This window comes from Mesoplodon bidens (genome assembly GCF_964165515.1).
Source record: "Mesoplodon bidens genome assembly, chromosome: 12".
Classification (NCBI taxonomy): Eukaryota; Metazoa; Chordata; class Mammalia; order Artiodactyla; family Ziphiidae; genus Mesoplodon; species Mesoplodon bidens.
Window position 1 is genome coordinate 34,006,062 of NC_138168.1, and position 18,768 is coordinate 34,024,829.

An 18,768-nucleotide genomic window follows, 5' to 3' on the forward strand; every position below is an offset into this window, starting at 1 on the left:
GTTTACTAGCAGCCAACAAACTCCAGAAGCCTCCTGTATATTGATTGATATTTACTGGGGGTCTTGCAACTTGTTTACAATCTTCTTTCAGCCATCATACTGATGACCCATCTCTTTCCCCAGTCTCACTGTACTTTGGTTTCCATTACTCCAGTGATCTTTTTTATTGGCGGCAATAGAGCATGGAAGTTGAAAGATTGAATTCTGAATACAAACTGAGTTAAATCACTTCTAGCTATGTGACCTTAGGCTAGTTTCCTAATCTCTTTATGTCTTATTTCTGTCACCCATAGAATGAGAATTATAGTATGTCCCATCTCTCTGTTGTAAAGATGAATACATGTAACACCTTTGACACATAAGTCCACAGCAAATCATAATTATCTCCAGTGTGCTTCAGCAGCTTATTTACTTAGACCCATAAGTGGCTCTACCATTCAGATCTTGAACCATAAAAATATCTACTCTGGTTATAACATTCTTGCTTTTTAAATGTTATTTCTCTCATTCCCTCATGTGCAAATGCCCTTATACTCCAGTTCCTTGACCTATCCTTACATCCTAATTTTAGTGGTTTCTGAATTTCTGAACCTCATGGACCAGAAAAAAATTGGGAGACTAATATAGGATTATCAATTTATTGCCAAGTAAGGATGTTAAAATAACCAACACCATCATAAATTGAAATTATGAAATTGTTTGTATAATTTTAAAAATATTTGTCTTTCTTTAGGAACTATATCTTCTCATAAGGTAGAGACGCATCAAGTATCTACCTTGGTCACTCTGATTATGCAGGATTTAGTGCGTAGCTTGTGATGCTAGATTCAACAAGTAAAGACTTTTTAGAATGAATAAATAAAAGACCTCTATTATTTAATGAAAGATATTTTAACAGAAACTGAAAGTTGGAATTAGTAAACCAAATATGTATATGAAAAATACTTAATGCCCAAAATAGCAGCATTAAAATGATGTGTTTTTATTTTGTTGATACAAATTGTCAGCTTGTTGATTTGTATTCAGTAGTGAAATGCAAAATGATGCTTACATTTCCAACCTTTTCTGATACTTTGTTCTTTAAACTGCAGTTAGTACTAACATTCTAGATTCAGAGAAGTGTGTTGATGAAATTCCGAGCTACACATTTAAGGTGATTTCTCTCAGTTCAGAAAATTTTGGCCAGGGTCTTGTTGGGTCAGGTCAATATCTCAGACAGGCTACTAATTTGAAGCCCACTTAAATATTTATTTGACAACTATATAGTAGGATTTTGCAGGGACTTAATTTATCTTATTAAATTTTGAATGCCCCTTGATTTATTATCTTTGTTAGTTATCTTGATATACTCTTCTTTGAGTTTCCTCAAAATAAAAATCCACTTACACATGAATTGTATGATTCATACAATTGTATGATAATGATATTGCTTATATGTGGAATCTTTAAAAATGGTACAAATGAACTTATTTACAAAACAGAAATAGAGTCACAGATGTAGAAAAACTTATGGTTACCGGGGGGGAAAGCCAGGTCGGGGGGTGGGGGGGAGGGATAAATTGGGAGATTGGGATCGACATATACACACCACTGTGCATAAAGTAGATAACTAATAAGGACCTAATGTGTAGCACAGGGAACTCTACTCAACACTCTTGTAATGATCTACATGGGAAAAGAATCTAAAAAAGAGTGGATATATGTATATGTATAGCTGATACACTTTGCTGTACACCTGAAACTAAATCGACTATTCTCTAATAAAAATTTTTAAAAAAAGAAAGAAAATCACATCAAATTCCTCTTCTCATCCTCATAGTCACTGTGATCTGTTCTCCCTGGTGTTCTCCAGCCTTCCTGGACTCTGCCTTCAGTAAAATCATATTTGATTATCTCTGAAAGTCTTTCTTTTTTTCCACTTTATCTTTCCTAATCCAGAGAAGATGAAGGGGTGCAAGTGGACTCTCTGAAGTCGATTAAATAGATGTAGTTTTAAAATAAAAAAATCCTGGAGTGGGCATCCTAAACAAGTATCTCAGAGTTTCAGGGGAAATATAGAGGATGGTGTAGAGAAGTAAGAGAAGTTATAAAGTCCCACATGATCACCAGCTTATTAGAGTTCCTGTTGGCTTAAAGAACAACATTGCAGCCATTAATCTAGTAAATATTTACTGAGTGTCTATTTTGTGCAGGAATTCTGTGAGGTGTTGGTGTTAAACTGTGGAGGAACTGGCAGAGGGTGACAGTAGGATAAGCAGACAATCCCTTAATTCAAATCCTGCCAATTATATTTATATTACTACCATTGTGATTCTGAGCAAATAATTGCTCTGAGCTATAAATTTTTCACCTGTAAAATGGAACCTCGTTTCCAAGGTTGTTAGGATTCAGTATTCACCTCAGTGCTTGACACATAGTAGTTATTCTATTGAGCATTAATACCCACTTTCCATCACCTCTAGTCTCCATACCCTTTTCATAGCTAGTTAAGATAAAAGGAAAACAGTAATTTTAAAGCCTATGGTAAATCAATAAACTATTCAACAAGTTCATATTGATTACCTTCCATGTCAAGAACTGTGTTGGACAGCAAGGAAATTGTCAGAGTTTGTTTGGGCTGCTATAACAAAAATACCATAGACTGGGTAGCTTATAAACAACAGAAATTTATTTCTCATAGTCTGGAGGTCCAAGGTCAAGATACCAGCAGATTTGGTGTCAAATGACAGCTCACTTCCCGGTTCATAGATAGCCATCTTTTTGCTGTGTTCTCACTTGGTGGAAGGGGGAAGGGAGCTCTTTGGGGTCCTGTTTATAAAGGCAATAATCCCATATATGAGTGTTCCACTTTCATGACCTAATCACCTCCCCAAAGCCCTACCTCCTAATAAACATCACATTTGGGGTTAAATTCTCAATATATGAATTTTAGGGGGACATAAACATTCAACCCATAAAAGGAATACAAACAGGGATAAAATACGGTCTCTGTGGGAGGCACTTACAGCATAGAACCATGGATTCTCAGGATCAAAAATAATATTAAATGTTATCTTGTCTTGCAGACAAGACCTGAAATGACTAAGCAGTCATATGCTACAGTAGATTATCAGGTGCTTAAGAGATGTAAAGTATACAATAGCCCCAAGAGGAACCTTGGATGGCCAACATGATGCTCCACATTGGGTGATATTACTTTGTCCAGTTAACTCTAATTCGCATTGTCAGCATGTAGCCAGTGGCTCGATGTCCTTGTGCAAAAACACGTTTAACAAATTTCACAGTTATTGATGAATATCTTAGAATGCCAATTTATTAGGGTAAATGAACACTTTACTGTCATGTGTACTGAAATACTCATCTACCCATGGATACCCCTTTCTATGGGCATGTCTATATAGGAATCCAAATTAAAATCAGAGGTAGATAAGGCAGCAAGGAATTAACACACGAAATTTTGATGATCTCAAGAAGTGTAAACTAAGGTAGCTTGAGATACTTTTTTTTTCTCATAACAGGGATACTCTTACTAATGCATGATAATGCTTATGTGGTAGGCAAATATAGGGTAATATAAGGAGAAATGGCTAGTGTTAGAAATAATGGGAAATCAAATTGTATTTATAAGATGATAACTTTCTGGTAGGAGGGTAATTATGCAACCGTTATAAAAGTAAAGAAGGCCTATTCTTAAAAGTTTTTGTCTGAAATAATAGGACATTTTTAGGAATGCTCTTTCTGTACCTGTTCCTGAAGATTTCTTACATTTTATTTCTACCAATGGCTCAGGAAGATATCTCAGAATTAGAGGTAAAGTTATACATAACTGTAGAATGTACATTTTTCTTTTTTCCCCAAAATAGACTTTAATTTTCTAACAATTCTCTGAGTATTCAAAAAACATGAAGAGTGAATTCCACATGGTTGTTTAATATATTTATTTGGTTATCTACTTAATGCATGACAACACAGAAGTAGGCTTGTTGGGGGTAAAGGTACATAATACAGCCTTGGCTTCAAGCAGCTTGAAATCTTATTGGAAAGACAAAAATGAAAGTTTGAAACAAACACTATATTAAATAGTAATGTCACTTACTAAGAATGGATTCAATAAATATTTATAAGTACCTACTCTGGGCACAGTTCTGGGCTGGATGTTGGAAATTCCAAAGACGGGGGGGATTCTTGCCTTTGCGGTATTCACAGGGGAATCCAATAGGTGACATATAGTTGCCTCACTTGAATGGAGTAAGTATAGATGCCAGGGGGTGCAGAGAGGAAGCAATCAAAGGATGTGGAGGTTACATGGAGAAGATTTACTATGAAGTTGATTTGAGAGTTGGGTCTGGCAGGACATAAATTGTTAAAAAGCAACAACAACAGTGTAGGATGGTCCAGTAATTGAGATAGAGAGTAGAGGTAGGGTTGATAGTGCTGTGATGGTGATGGAGGTGGTGGAGGATTGCATATGTTATAATATGAGTTTAGAAAAGAACAATTCTGTACCTCAAAGAAAGAGTGTCAGCTTTCAACTTTATTTCCTTTGACAAATGAGTTATGTCTTCTTTCTACTCTCATTTCTTTTGTATCTTAATTCCTTACAGACAAGCATAGCATGATGTTGGTTATTAAGTTTTAAGAATTTGATTGCTAAACTATCTTGAAGTGACCAAGGACTAAAGAGGACACTCTTTGTTCCTGGTCCGTGATGAAAAAGTACAGAAATGTTTACTCCATATAGTCATTCAGGGATCCAGAAGCTTCTTCTGCTGTAATGCTGCTATCTTCAGCATGTAGGTACAAGCTCACCTTGCTGTCTCACAGGCAGTGAATAGAAAAAAAGAGGGTAGTATCTTGTGCAGCCAGCTTTAGGGGCCAGGGTTTGAAGTGCTATACAACATTTCCATCCACATTCCATTGGCCTTGACTCAGTTACACGACCCCTTCTAACTGCAAGGAGGGCTGAGAAATGAAGACTTCCTTTGTGTTATTCACAGAATACCTGAGCAATAAGAATGATCTAGAGCTTAAGTGGGATTCAGAGGCATGGTTTTCTGTGTCCAAGGATGTTCTCAAGGATTTTGGAAGCAGCTGATCAGCCAAAGATAGTCACTGTTTTCTCTTTACCTACTCTGGGTTAGAACTAAAGCAAATTTGGATGGCACTAGTATAGTGGGTATGAGATCCAAGATCCAGGATTACTAGTAGAGATGGAAGGTATGATGTATTCTATACCGCAGTCTAGCTACATGAAAATATTGGAATTGTTGATATTGTTAGCTTTGTAGGTATCACTGTATACTGGAACCTAGTGGGTCACCAAGAAATTCTCAGCACTTCCTTCATCATTCTATGCTTTTTCATCTTTGCTTTTTTGGTGTACGTACATACTCTTAAAGACTTATGCACTAAGTCCTATTAGACATCCAGGAAGGCATTTTATCTCTCCCATTCACTTCTGTTTCTCCAGTGCCTGTCTGTGGGTGCAGTTAATATGTGTTGAAGTCTAAAGGAATGAATTAACGTTTATGTGAAATGTCAAATATGTCTTTAAAAGTAGTTAACATTCATCTATTTCAATTCTGTGAGTTTATTTTCCATTTTAGCTCTGAGGTCTATTAAAAGAGCATAGTTTTTTCTTATTTATTATTTTTTCATAGAGCTCAAGTGTACAGTGTAACCATATAATGTAAATGGATGTTTACTCAGTAATGATAATTCTTCATTTGCACGTACTATACCTCCAGCAAGACACTTTAAATAAATATTACCTGTTTTAGCCTTGTACTGACTTGCTGCAGAGTCAAATATACAATGCATTTCTTTTATAGTTTTCTTTACCTCAGGTGCAAGGCATAAACTTAACTTCTGACGCACTATATTTACGGCTGTTTAATATTACTTTTCTTTCACTGAATCATCACTGAATAAAATGAGGACATTACTGATAATAAAAGTGTGTGTGTGTGTGTGTGTGTGTAACATTGGTGTTGTACTGGTGGATTTTCAGTAGCTCTTAATCTAAAATAAACACAGAATATTCCTTAGGGTCAGTATTCTTTTTTTCTAAGTGGTATCTATAATTTTCTTCTTGTGTGTAAATGAACAATAGCAGAAAGTGATTGCACAGTGGTTTTATAGCTCAATAAATTATCCTTAGTGTGTAGGAGATTTACTGTGCCTTAATCAATGAATAATTATTCCTTTCTGATATCGGTAAGATCCCATAAAAAGGGGTACTACATAGCCTGATTCCATTTGAGGCTGCAAATAGAACAGTAAAATTATTAAACCCAGTTTAATTGCCTTTTGTAGCTATGTTGAGAGGAGTATCTATACAGTACATATATATGATCATCTCTTATAGCAGGGAAAGGAATAGGGAACAAAACATGACTCGTGTTTAAAATGAATAAATTGTGTTTTGAACACAGTGGAAACAAGAACATAGATCTTGGGAAAATGGGCTCATATTACATATGTCTTGATTAGCAGATTAAGGAAGTTCATTAGGAAATGACACATTATTGATTTATTTCATGGACCCCAATTTTCTTTTACATCATTATTGGAGTATAAGTGCTTTACAATGTTGTATTAGTTTCTGCTGTATAACAAAGTGAATCGACTATGTGTATACATATATCCCCATATCCCCTCCCTCTTGCATCTCCCTCCCACCCTCCCTATCCCACCCCTCTAGGTGGTCACAAAGCACCGAGCTGATCTCCCTGTACTATGCAGCTGCTTCCCACTAGCTATCTATTTTATATTTGGTAGCTTATATATGTCAGTGCTACTCTCTCACTTCATCTCAGCTTCCCCTTCTACCAACCCGGTGACCTTAAGTCCATTCTCTACATCTACGTCTTTATTCCTGTGTTGCCCCTAGACTCATGATAACCATTTTTTTTAGATTCCATATATATGTGTATTCCATATATATGTGTTAGCATACGGTTTTTCTCTTTCTGACTTACTTCACTCTGTATGACACCCTCTAGGTCCACCCACCTCAAAACAAATAACTCAATTTTGTTTCTTTTCATGGCTGAGTAATATTCCATTGTATATATGTGCCACATCTTTATCCATTCATCTGTCGATGGACACTTAGGTTCCTTCCATGTCCTGGCTATTGTAAATAGTGCTGCAATGAACATTGTGGTACATGTCTCTTTTTGAATTATGGTTTTCTCAGGGTATATGCCCAGTAGTGGGATTGCTGGGTCATATGGTAGTTCTATTTTTAGTTTTTTAAGGAACTTCCATACTGTTCTCCATATTGACTGTATCAATTTACATTCCCACCAACAGTGCAAGAGGGTTCCCTTTTCTCCATACCCTCTCCAGCATTTATTGTTTGTAAATTTTTTGATGATGACCATTCTGAGCGGTGTGAAGTGATGCCTCATTGTGGTATTGATTTGCATTTCTCTAATGTTTAATAACGTTGAGCATCCTTTCATGGGTTTGTTGGCAGTCTGTATATCTTCTTTGGAGAAATGTCTATGTAGGTCTTCTGCCCATTTTTGGATTGGGTTGTTTGTTTTTTTGATATGGAGCTGCATGAGCTGCTTGTATATTTTGGAGATTAATCCTTTGTCAGTTGCTTCATTTGCAATTATTTTTTCCATTCTGAGGGTTGTGTTTTTGTCTTGTTTATGGTTTCCTTTGCTGTGCAAAAGCTTTTAAGTTTAATTAGGCTGCATTTGCTTATTTTTGTTTTTATTTCCATTACTCTAGGAAGTGGGTCAAAAATGATCTTGCTATGATTTATGTCATAGAGTGTTCTGCCTATGTTTTCCTCTAAGAGTTTTATAGTGTCTGGACTTACATTTAGGTCTTTAATCCATTTTGAGTTTATTTTTGTGTATGGTGTTAGGGAGTGTTCTAATTTCATTTTTTTACATGTAGCTATCCAGTTTTTGCAACACCACTTGTTGAAGAGGCTGTCTTTTCTCCATTGTATATTCCTGCCTCCTTTATCAAAGATAAGGTGACCATATGTGTGTGGGTTTATCTCTGGGCTTTCTATCCTGTTCCATTGATCTATATTTCTGTTTTTGTGCCAGTACTATACTGTATTGATTACTATAGCATTCTAGTATTGTCTGAAGTCCAGGAGCCTGATTCCTCCAGCTCTGTTTTTCTTTCTCAAGATTGCTTGGCAATTTGGGGTCTTTTGTGTTTCCATACAAATTGTTAAACTTTTTGTTCTAGTTCTGTGAAGAGTGCCGTTGATAGTTTGATAGGGATTGCAATGAATCTGTAGATTGCTTTGGGTAGTATAGTTATTTTCACAGTGTTGATTCTTCCAGTACAAGAACATGATATATCTCTTCATCTACTTGTATCGCCTTTGATTTCTTTCATCAGTGTCTTATAGTTTTCTGCATACAGGTCTTCTTTCTCCTTAGTTAGGTTTTATTCCTAGGTATTTTATTCTTTTTGTTACAGTGGTACATGGGAGTGTTTCCATAATTTCTCTTTCAGATTTTTCATTGTTAGTGTATAGGAATGCAAGAGATTTCTGTTCATTGATTTTGTATCCTGCTATTTTACCAAATTCATTGATTAGCTCTAGTAGTTTTCTGGTAGCATCTTTAGGATTCTCTGTGTATAGCACCATGTCACCTGCAAACAGTGACAGTTTTACTTCTTCTTTTATGATTTGGCTTCCTTTTATTTCTTTTTCTTCTCTGATTGACATGGCTACAACTTCCAAAACTATGTTGAATAATAGTGGTGAGAGTGGACACCCTTGTCTTGTTCCTGATCTTAGAGGAAATGGTTTCAGTTTTTCACCATTGAGAAAGATGTTAGCTGTGGGTTTGTTATATATGGCCTTTATTATGTTGAGGTAGGTGCCCTCTATGCCCACTTTCTGGAGAGTTTTTATCATAAATGGGTGTTGAATTTTGTTGAAAGCTTTTTCTGCATCTATTGAGATGATCACATGGTTTTTATTCTTCAATTTGTTAATATGGTGTATCACATTGATTGATTTGTCTATATTGAAGAATCCTTGCATTCCTGGGATAAACCCCACTTGATCATGGTGTATGATCCTTTTAATGTGCTGTTGGATTCTGTTTGCTAGTATTTTGTTGAAGACTTTTGCATCTATATTCATCAGTGATATTCGTCTGTACTTTTCTTTTTTTGTGACATCTTTGTCTGGTTTTGGTATCAGGGTGATGGTGGACTCGTAGAATGAGTTTGGGAGTGTTCCTCTCTCTGCTATAATTTGAAAGAGTTTGAGAAGGATAGTTGTTAACTCTTCTCTGAATGTTTGATAGAATCCACCTGTGAAGCCATCTGGTCTTGGACTTTTGTTTGTTGGAAGATTTTTAATCACAGTTTCAATTTCAGTGTTTGTGATTGGTCTGTTCATATTTTCTATTTCTTCCTCATTCAGTTTTGGAAGATTGTACTTTTCTAAGAATTTGTCCATTTCTTCCAGGTTGCATGGACCCAAATTTTAAAAAACTATTAGCTGTTCTTAGATCTTAAATTTAAAATGAATACACCTCTTTTTGTCTCTTATTTGTAACCAGTGGCCACATTTGTAGACTGCAGTATGGTGGAAAGAATACAGGATTTATGGTCATATAGCATGGGTTCAAAATACTGGTCTAGTCCTCTGTGTACTCTGTGATATTTGGCAAGTTATCACTTACTATACCATTTACACACACACACACATACACACACACACACATACTCTCACAGTGTCCTCTTCCTGCAACAGTTGAGAGAGAGGCATAAATAGATTTTTCTCTTACAATCAGCTACTTGGGTAGATAAAAACAGCCACTGAAAAGGAGCTCCAAGGAGTCTTCCACTGGGGTCCAAGCACGGTTATACTTGATGACTTGTGGGAAGATTGCTAAAAACTGACTGCTGGTGTCTGTAGAATTGTGGCTTCTGGGAGTCGAGGAAGTTAGTTCTTGTTTTACATTCTTGGGAAAGATAGTTGACCCTCATATTTGACCTATCCCCACTTTTATTTTTAAATGTACAGTGAGATGGAAGTTTCAACATTATAAAAAGCAGAGAGAAGTCAAATATATTTTTTTATTATCCTTTCCTTCTTAGCCAAGGCATTGTTATTCAAAGTTCAAATGTGATCTGCATAACATTTAGTCTTGCTAAGGTTGGTTGCAGGCATAGGCACAGAGGAGTTTTACATCAATCTACAGCCAAGTCCTATGGTCACTACTAGACAGATGCTTCCAAGGGAGGGTATTTTCCCTTGAAGAGGAAATGAGGGCCACAGACTTTTCATCTCATTAAGGCACAAAGGGATGTTTCCTGTATCATTTTCCTAGGCTGCTGTAACAAATTACCACAAACTTGGTGACACAAAGCAATGGAAATTTATTATCTCACAGTTCTGGAAGACAGAATTCCAAAATCAAGGCATCAGCTGGCACGGCTGTGCTCCCTCCAAAAGCTCTGGGGAAGAATTCTTCCTTGACTCTTCTGGCTTCTGGTGGCTCCAGGCATTCCTTGACTTCTTTGGCTTATGACCACATACCTCCAATCTCTGTCTCCATCACCACCTTGCCTTCTGTTTCATACGTCTTTTCTTCTTCAGTCTAATAAGGATACTGATTGGATCCTATCCCTGGATTCAGGGCCTACTCTGGTAATCCATTATAATCTCATCTCAAGATCCTAATTTAATCACATTTACTAAGATCCTTCTTCCAAATAAGGTAACATTCACAAGTTCTAGAAATTTGGACATGGCCATAACTTTTTGGGGACTACCATTCAACCTTACATAGTTTCTCTGTTCTCTAAGACAAATATTAAAACAGCAAACAAGTGTGATTCCTGGATAAACAGAGACTTCCTGTAGGAATTTAGCAAACATTGCCCGCTCTCTACTTTTGCTGTCATGATTATAATTTATTTTGTAAGGACACACCAACATTACTATGTCATTTAAGAACAGTGGATGACAGTCGCAAATATTATTTCATTTTCTTCGCAAAAGAAAGGGGAAAAGGATCATTAACCATATAGTGAGTGCAAAGGGGGAGGGGCCTTCAAGCTCACAAAGATCAAAGAGACTTCCAGAATATCTCTTTAGAAGTTTATTCTGACTTGGTCAAAGGAGAGAGAGTGGGTTCTACTCAGGAGGTCTATGAAGATATCCTAGGAGACTTGTGGATTTAACAATTCCCTTCTCTAGCCAGAAATGGGTTATTTCTCTAGAACTCCTGGTTATCTGCAATGTTACTCACACTTCCCCTTTGAATCTTACAAGGAATTTTTGTCAAGCAGCAGGTTAAAGGAGAGAGGGGCAGTGAAAAGAGAGATTCCACACTTCCACTAAGCAGTCGTTGGTGTATGTGTCTATGTATGTCTGTTTTCATTGTTACAATTTTTAAGAACTTTTCATTAGCTTAAAAAGGGTATTGATTAACTTGTCTTGCAGCTACCTGACTTTGGATCCATATGAAGATGTGGTGAGAAATGTTGAAAATTACTGCTTTTTAAAATGGGCAGGACTCAATATTATCTGTTAAAGCAAATAAATTAAGTAGAGTAAAAATGAGATATGTTAGTCTAGAGGAAAGATATGATAGTGTGCTTGTATTCTTAAATATTACTTACACAATCCGCCATCCCCCATGCCTGTTTATTTATTATTTCTGTTTTCAGAAGTTGATTTATTTATTGAGAAAACTATACAGCTCTTTGTACAGTCAACTCCAGTTATAGTTATATAATTTCAGATCCAAAAGTTATCCTCTACTCTCTTCCCATTTTGATTTTTCTCCCTGTTCATTGGCTTAAATAAGCTTGTTTAGAGATATTATTTCTTATCTGCCAGAAAATGTAGACAGTATCCTAAAATAGCACATGAATAAGTGATGAATATTATGGATAATTTAGGTTCAGACAGAGAGACTGACAAGTGCAGAGGAATTCTGTTGATCCAAGGTGACTCAGTTAAAAAGTTTTTAACTTTGACCTTTGGCAAAACCCTATGCTGATAGGAGCAGCTTCAGGTAATTTACTCAGAATTCCCAACATATTTACTTCTCTCTATATCCCCTCAATTAATCTCTCTTGTACTCAGGAAATATGCTTATTTGCTTTGACTATGACATGACTTCAGTTAGCTAGACACATAGCAGTCTGAGGACTGAGAACTATTCCAGATGTTTTTGTGAGTCATTTAAAAAAGTTGAGGTGAAATTCACATAACATAAAAATAACCATTTTAAACTGTATAGTTCAGTGGCAATCCACAATATTGTGCAACTGTCACCTCTATCTTATTCCCAAACCTTTTCATTACCTCAAAAGGAAACACTGTTCCCATTAAACAGCTGGGACCCTTTCCCCTATTGCCCAGGAACCACTAATCCACTTTCTGTCAATGGATTTACCTATTCTGGATATTTCTTATAAATAGAATCATACAAAATGTGACCTGTATCTGGCTTCTTTCACTCTGCATAATTTTAAGGTTTATCCACATTGTCACATTATCAGTACTTCATTCTAAAATTTTTATGGCTGAATAATGTTTCATTTTATGCATATGCCATATTTTGTTTACCCATTCTTCAGCTGATTGACATTTGGTTTGTTTCCACCTTTTGGCTACTGTGAGTAGTGCTACTATCAACATTTATTTACATGCATGTGTTGTGTTGTATGTGTTTACCAGCTTTATGATTTGCAGATATTTTCTCCTGTAGGTTGCCTTTTCACTTTCGTGTTGGTGTTCTTCTATGCACAAAAGTTTTTAAGTTTGATGAAGTCCAACTTATCTATTTTTTATTTTGTTGCTTGTGTTTTTGGTGTAATATCTAGGAATCTATTACCAAATACAAGATCATGAACATTTACCCCAATATTTCTTCTAAGAGTTTTAGTGTTTTAGCTCTTACATTCAGGTGTTTGATTCATTTTGAGTTTTACATATGATGTTATATAAGGGTTCAAATTCATTCTTTTGCATTTGGATACAATTTGCCCAACAATATTTGTTGAAAAGTCCTCTCCCAGGGCTTCCCTGGTGGCGCAGTGGTTGAGAGTCCACCTGCCGATGCAGGGGACACGGGTTCGTGCCCCTGTCTGGGAGGATCCTACATGCCGCGGAGCGGCTGGGCCCATGAGCCATGGCTGCTGAGCCTGCACGTCTGGAGCCTGTGCTCCGCAACGGGAGAGGCCACAACAGTGAGAGGCCCACATACCACACACACACAAAAAAAAGTCCTCTCCCAACCCCATTGCATGGTCTTGGCACCCTTGTCAAAAAATAATTAACCATAGTTTAGTTCTGGACTCTAGATTCTATTTCATTGATCTATGTGCCTATCCTTATGCTGGTACCACATTTTTTTTTTTATTACTATAGCTTTGGAGTAAGTTTTGAAGTTGGGAAGTGTGAGTCCTTCAACTTTGTTTTTCTTTTTCAAGATTGGTTTGGCTATTCATGGTCAATTTATTTCTATATGAATTTTAGGATAAGGTTTTTCATTTTTGCAAAAAATGTCATTGGATTTATATAGGGATTTCATTGACTCTGTGGATTGCTTTATGTGGTATTGCTATCATAACAATATTAAGTCTTCAAATCTATGAACATGGGATATTTTTCAATTTATTTAAGTCTTTAATTTCTTTCAACAATGTTTTGTAATTTTTAGTGTAAAACTTGCACCTCATTGGTTAACTTTATTCCTAATTATTTCATTTTTGGATGCTATTGTGAATAAAATAATTTTCTTAATTTCATTTTCACATTGTTAATTGCTAGTATATAGAATTATAACTGATTTTTGTGTGTTGATCTTTACAGTGAACTATTGCTGAATGTGTTTATTAGCTCTAATAGACTTTTTGTAGATTCTTTAGGATTTTCTGTATGTAGGATCATGCCATCTGTGAGCAAAAATAATTTTGCTCCTTCCTTTCAAATTTGGACACCATTTTTTTTTCCTTGCCAAATTACTATGGCTAGAGCTTCTAGTACAATGTTGGATAGAAAAGGTGAAAGTAGACATCCTAATCTTGTTCTTGATCTTAGATGGAAAACTTTAAATCTTTCATCATTGAGTATAATTTTGACTGTGTGTTTCTCAAAAATGTCCTTTATCTTGTCTATTTACCATCAAATTTTCTTCTATTCCTTGTTTGTTGAATGCATTTATTATTAAAGGGTATTGGATTTTGTAAAATCCTTTTCCTGCCTCAATTGACTTGATCATGTGCTTTGGTTTCCTTTATTCTATTAATGTGATGTATTAACATTGGCTGATTTTTGTTTCCTGAACTCTTTGCTCATCATTTTAAATCCTCAACACTTATTCCAACCATGGCTATCGCTATCAGTTGCATTCAGGCTTTGATTTACTTCATGTAGATTAAAATTAATAATGCCTTACCACACATGGCATTAAGACCACCTGTGGGAACTTGTTTGACATTCATGTATGAACAACTTGGAATTGCATGGGAGGTGACAGCACTGAGTGATCCTTGATCTCTGGGGAATGGGAACTTTGGATGGATGCTTCTTCTTTTCTTCCCTTGTGGACATGGTTCTGAAGTCAGTTTCATAAGGCTTCTCAGAAAGTCTCGCTAAATTAAACAATCAGTTGCTAATAATGGCACTGACTTGATAATATATCTTTATTTATTTTCTCTCCTATTTTCACTTCCCTTATCCCTTAATCATACTTCCTGGAATTGCATTCAAATAAATTACTCACTCATTGGCATTTTCTTTGATTCTGATTGGAAGGAAACCCAGGCCAAGACAGAACTAAAGAGTCTACTATACCTGTCTAGTGACATTGCATGAGGAAGAGGAAACTGACAGGACATAGTGCAGCTCCTAACACTTGGTCTTGCCACTTTCACCCGATGTTACATACTGCTGTGCAACCGTTTTGTTTTCATTTCTGGGGACTCTGCTACTGACTTTTGTTGTTGGTTTTGAGTTTTGAGGTAATTTCTGAGTTTGTTGAAAGTTCTTTGCCTTACAATTAAAGCTTTCTACTTTTCCCCTTTGGGCTATGGGGCAATCTCCTACAATAACTGCTTTCATTAATTAAAAAGAGTAGAATACCTGCAAAGGGGGTAAGAATGGTTCTTAAGTATGTGTGAATTTTGAGTGAATGGGGACTAATAATTAAAGTAATAAATCTCACATTTCTAAACACTATGTGTGGGGTACTGTGCTAAGTTTAATCTTAACATCCCCATCATGAAATAGATACTAGTGTTAGTCTCATTTTACCTTTAAAAACCAGACTCCAACTCAACTGATACCAACTCTTCAAAGCTTGTCTTCTTAACTATTATGTTATATGGTCTTATGATATTCTTTCTGTGAATGAATTAAAGTTCTAGTTATAAAATTCATGAAATGTTTGAATAAATTTTCATAAAAAGCCAATACCCTGTCTGAAATTCTGTCCCTCTTGAAATGAAAACTGAGACTAATATAAACAATAACAGAGTTAAGTTTTTGATATAGAAAAACTGGTTTCAGAATACGATGCTATTTTTGATGAAATCTTAAAACATAACAAAGCTTAACAAAAAATGGACTTGACTCCCTTGGTGGTATACTCAGAGTTTAAAAAATCTCAGAGTTGCTCCTGATTCTGCACAGACAGAATCTGGAGATATTAATTTTTTGTCATTTGGCTTCTAGATGTCCTTGGAGTGTGCACCCCTGTGGAATCCAGTTCATCTACAATCTGTCAGAAAGCATCAGAGGTGGTTTTGAGTCCTTATGTCCTGAGCCTGTGAACAAAATGTGTGAGTACACTGAAATAATGAGGTCAATTTTACTGTTGTCAAGGGTCTTCTAAAATGATTTTATAATGGTTGTACTGGAATGAATTTACCCTGTAGTTTCAGTTTGAGGAAGGAGGAGCAATGTTTGATTAAGTTTAGAAAATATCTTTATTGGAATTGTCTTATGTGTGCAGGTTCATTCTTTGCCCTAGAAAGGCTTTGATGGACGTGAATGAATTAAATCTGAGACATTTAACTCAGTAAGAAGCAAAGATAATTTTTCAATATAGTTATCAAATAGCTTAAAAATTACCAAATGATAGACCATACATATATTTATTCACAAATGAAATTTTCCCAGTGCAGACTAGCATCCTTTTCATCTAGGTTTTAAGAAGATAACATATTAAGGGTCCCTTCTCTTTGCCCCTGAGGCAGGTTACTATCATCTCAAAAGAAACCCAAAACTTTGAAAGATTCACTAGTTAAGCTAGTGGTTACAACCACAATTTAAAACTTTTAATGACTCAGGAAATTAATTTTGGAACTGTTGTATATATCTGTGCTATATGAACATTGTTCAAATAATTATTTTTATTTTTGAGGTAAGTTAGTTTGGGGAGACAAAATGATTATTCCTGTTGGAGAAAATATTAGGTTTTATGTTTCTTTATTTCTAGAGATTCAGTTGATGACTTCAGATGTAGGATTGTGAATTTTGAGCCAGTTGAGCCAGTTGAGTTTTCATTGCCTTGAGATGGGCATTTGCTTTGTTTGTTGGAAACTGGAGGGGGCTGAATAATAAGCTAGTCAAATTTATTTAATTTGGGTAAATAGTACAATTTGACTAATTCCATGTAAACTTAAAGAGATTATGTTTGAAAATAAGGGGTCGCTTCTTATTTTTACTGAGTAAACTTATTTTACTTCTTAGCGGCACACTGAGCCTATTGTGCATTCCTGGCTCACTATATAATTTTTTGTCTTTCTCCTCCTTTGATTTACCCAAAGCAGAAGACCAGTTTCCCACAACAGCCAGGCTTCTTGATGAATTTGAGTTCATGAGCTAGTATGTCTGAAGGGCTTTGGGAAGATTTGAGTTGAGGCTAGATTGAGGTGAAGAAGAAAGAGTTTCGTTTTATACCTGTAGACTCTTCCTGTAGGAATGAAAATGTAATCAAGTACTCTTAAGTAAAGAACAATCACTAAATAGCTAAGCTGAGGAAGTTTCCCATGAAATCTTGTTCAATTTATATGGCTTATATTTTATTACACATACCAGTTAGAGATTGTTGCAGGGAATAGGTAGCCATTCAAATTAGCCCAAGTTGAAGTTTTATTATAAAACTTCTAGGGCATCTCATGGGGCCTAGCAGTTACAGCAAGAATTTTAATTTCTAGCCAGTTTTAATTTTAGGAGAAAGGTTAAACATGATAGCTCATTCTCCTATTTTGCTCCACAATTTTTAAGAGAGGCACATTTATGACATTTACTCCAGTAATTAGAATCAGGTACAAATGACACCTTTAACAGGCAACAATCCTTTCTCCATACTCTAGCTATCATTGAAGAGGTATGTCATTGTATTTCAAGAGCTTTCAAAATAAATCAATTAGCAAAACTTTGTCAGTGGAATTGATTTAAAATTTTTATTTTCTTAGCGTTTCTTGCAAACGTGCTTTAAATATTTAAAAGTGATGGAATTTTCTTTCAGATCAGTCATTGAACACATTGAGTCACTTTTTTCAATCTCCAAAATCAACTATACTTCAATAAAAATCTTATAATAAGTGAAAAAATATAGAATGATGTCCTTTAAAAAGGTAAAAAAATAATGAGTGCTCTGAAATTCAAAAGATGCAGAGCCCACAAATATACGGAGTCATGAAGGGTGTTTTTTGGGGAAGTAGCTTTTAAAATGTTCTTTAAAGAATGGCAGAAATGATAGAATCAAATGGAAAGGGATGAGAAAGTAGAGTAAGAGGCAGAGAAAACAATAACTAGATGTGTTTGGAAATAGGAAGTAAGCAGTTTATTTGGCTAGAGAGTAGAGGATACGTAAGGATATATGGAAGGAAGAGCTAGAAAATGAGGATGAGCCATTTTGCAGAGGACTTTCAATGTCAGGCTAAGGTATTTTACTCAATGGAGTCGCCAATGGGGAGACACTGAAGGTTTTAAGCTAGGGAATATAATTATTTGAATTATTATATAAAAATATTAGTGAGGCAGATGTAATATCAGAAGAGAAATGGGAAAAGGAGAGCCCCATCTCAAGGGTACTCTTGTAGGCTGGGAAGAAAAAATGAGCTTCTGAAAAAAGAATAAGAATAGAACACAATTTTTTATATGTTAATTAGTATTTATATTACTATTCAGTTGTTTACTTATCCATTCTCTGTCCCCTCCCACTAGAATGTAACATCCTTAAGGGCAAGAATCTTGTCTGTTCCCTTGAGCCCTGATCACCAGTGTCTGAGGTAGTGCCTGCAATATCGTAGTTGCTCAGGAAATGCTTCTTGAAGGGATTAAGGAGACATACAAAGAAAAAAGAGAAAAAAAAAATCAAATAGGTCAGTCTCAGGTGCATGAATTAAGTGAAATAAATTTAAATAGGCCAGTAATCCCAATTAATGAAAATAGAGTGAACTGCAATTAAAAGACAAAAATGGTCAAATCAATTTTAAAAATCCTAGTTGTATGCTATCTAAAGATTCATACTTAAAATGTAAAGACACAGCAAAGACTAAAGTAAAAGTATTTATCCCAGATAAATACTAACCAAAAGAAATCTGCTGTAACTATATCATTTTTATACAAAGTATATGTAAATTAATATAAAGTTAAGTGGAATATTAAAATATATATGTTTATATATTTAGAAATTATATATAACTAATAATATTATTTAAAGAATATAAAGCATAAGTGGACAGAATTACATGGAAGGTTGACAAACCCACAATCCAAAAAGATTTTAACAT

General features: G+C 35.4%; 1 protein-coding gene across 3 annotated transcripts in view; it reads left to right on the forward strand.

Moving 5' to 3' along the window:
* Positions 1 to 18,768, forward strand: part of LOC308625846 (uncharacterized protein) — an 805,208-nt gene that overhangs the window by 285,784 nt on the left and 500,656 nt on the right. For all 3 annotated transcript variants that reach the window (XM_081250421.1, XM_081250422.1, XM_081250423.1), the window contains exon 5: positions 15,698 to 15,804. The gene's annotated coding sequence lies outside the window, so the exon portion shown is untranslated. The remainder of the gene's footprint in view (positions 1 to 15,697; positions 15,805 to 18,768) is intronic.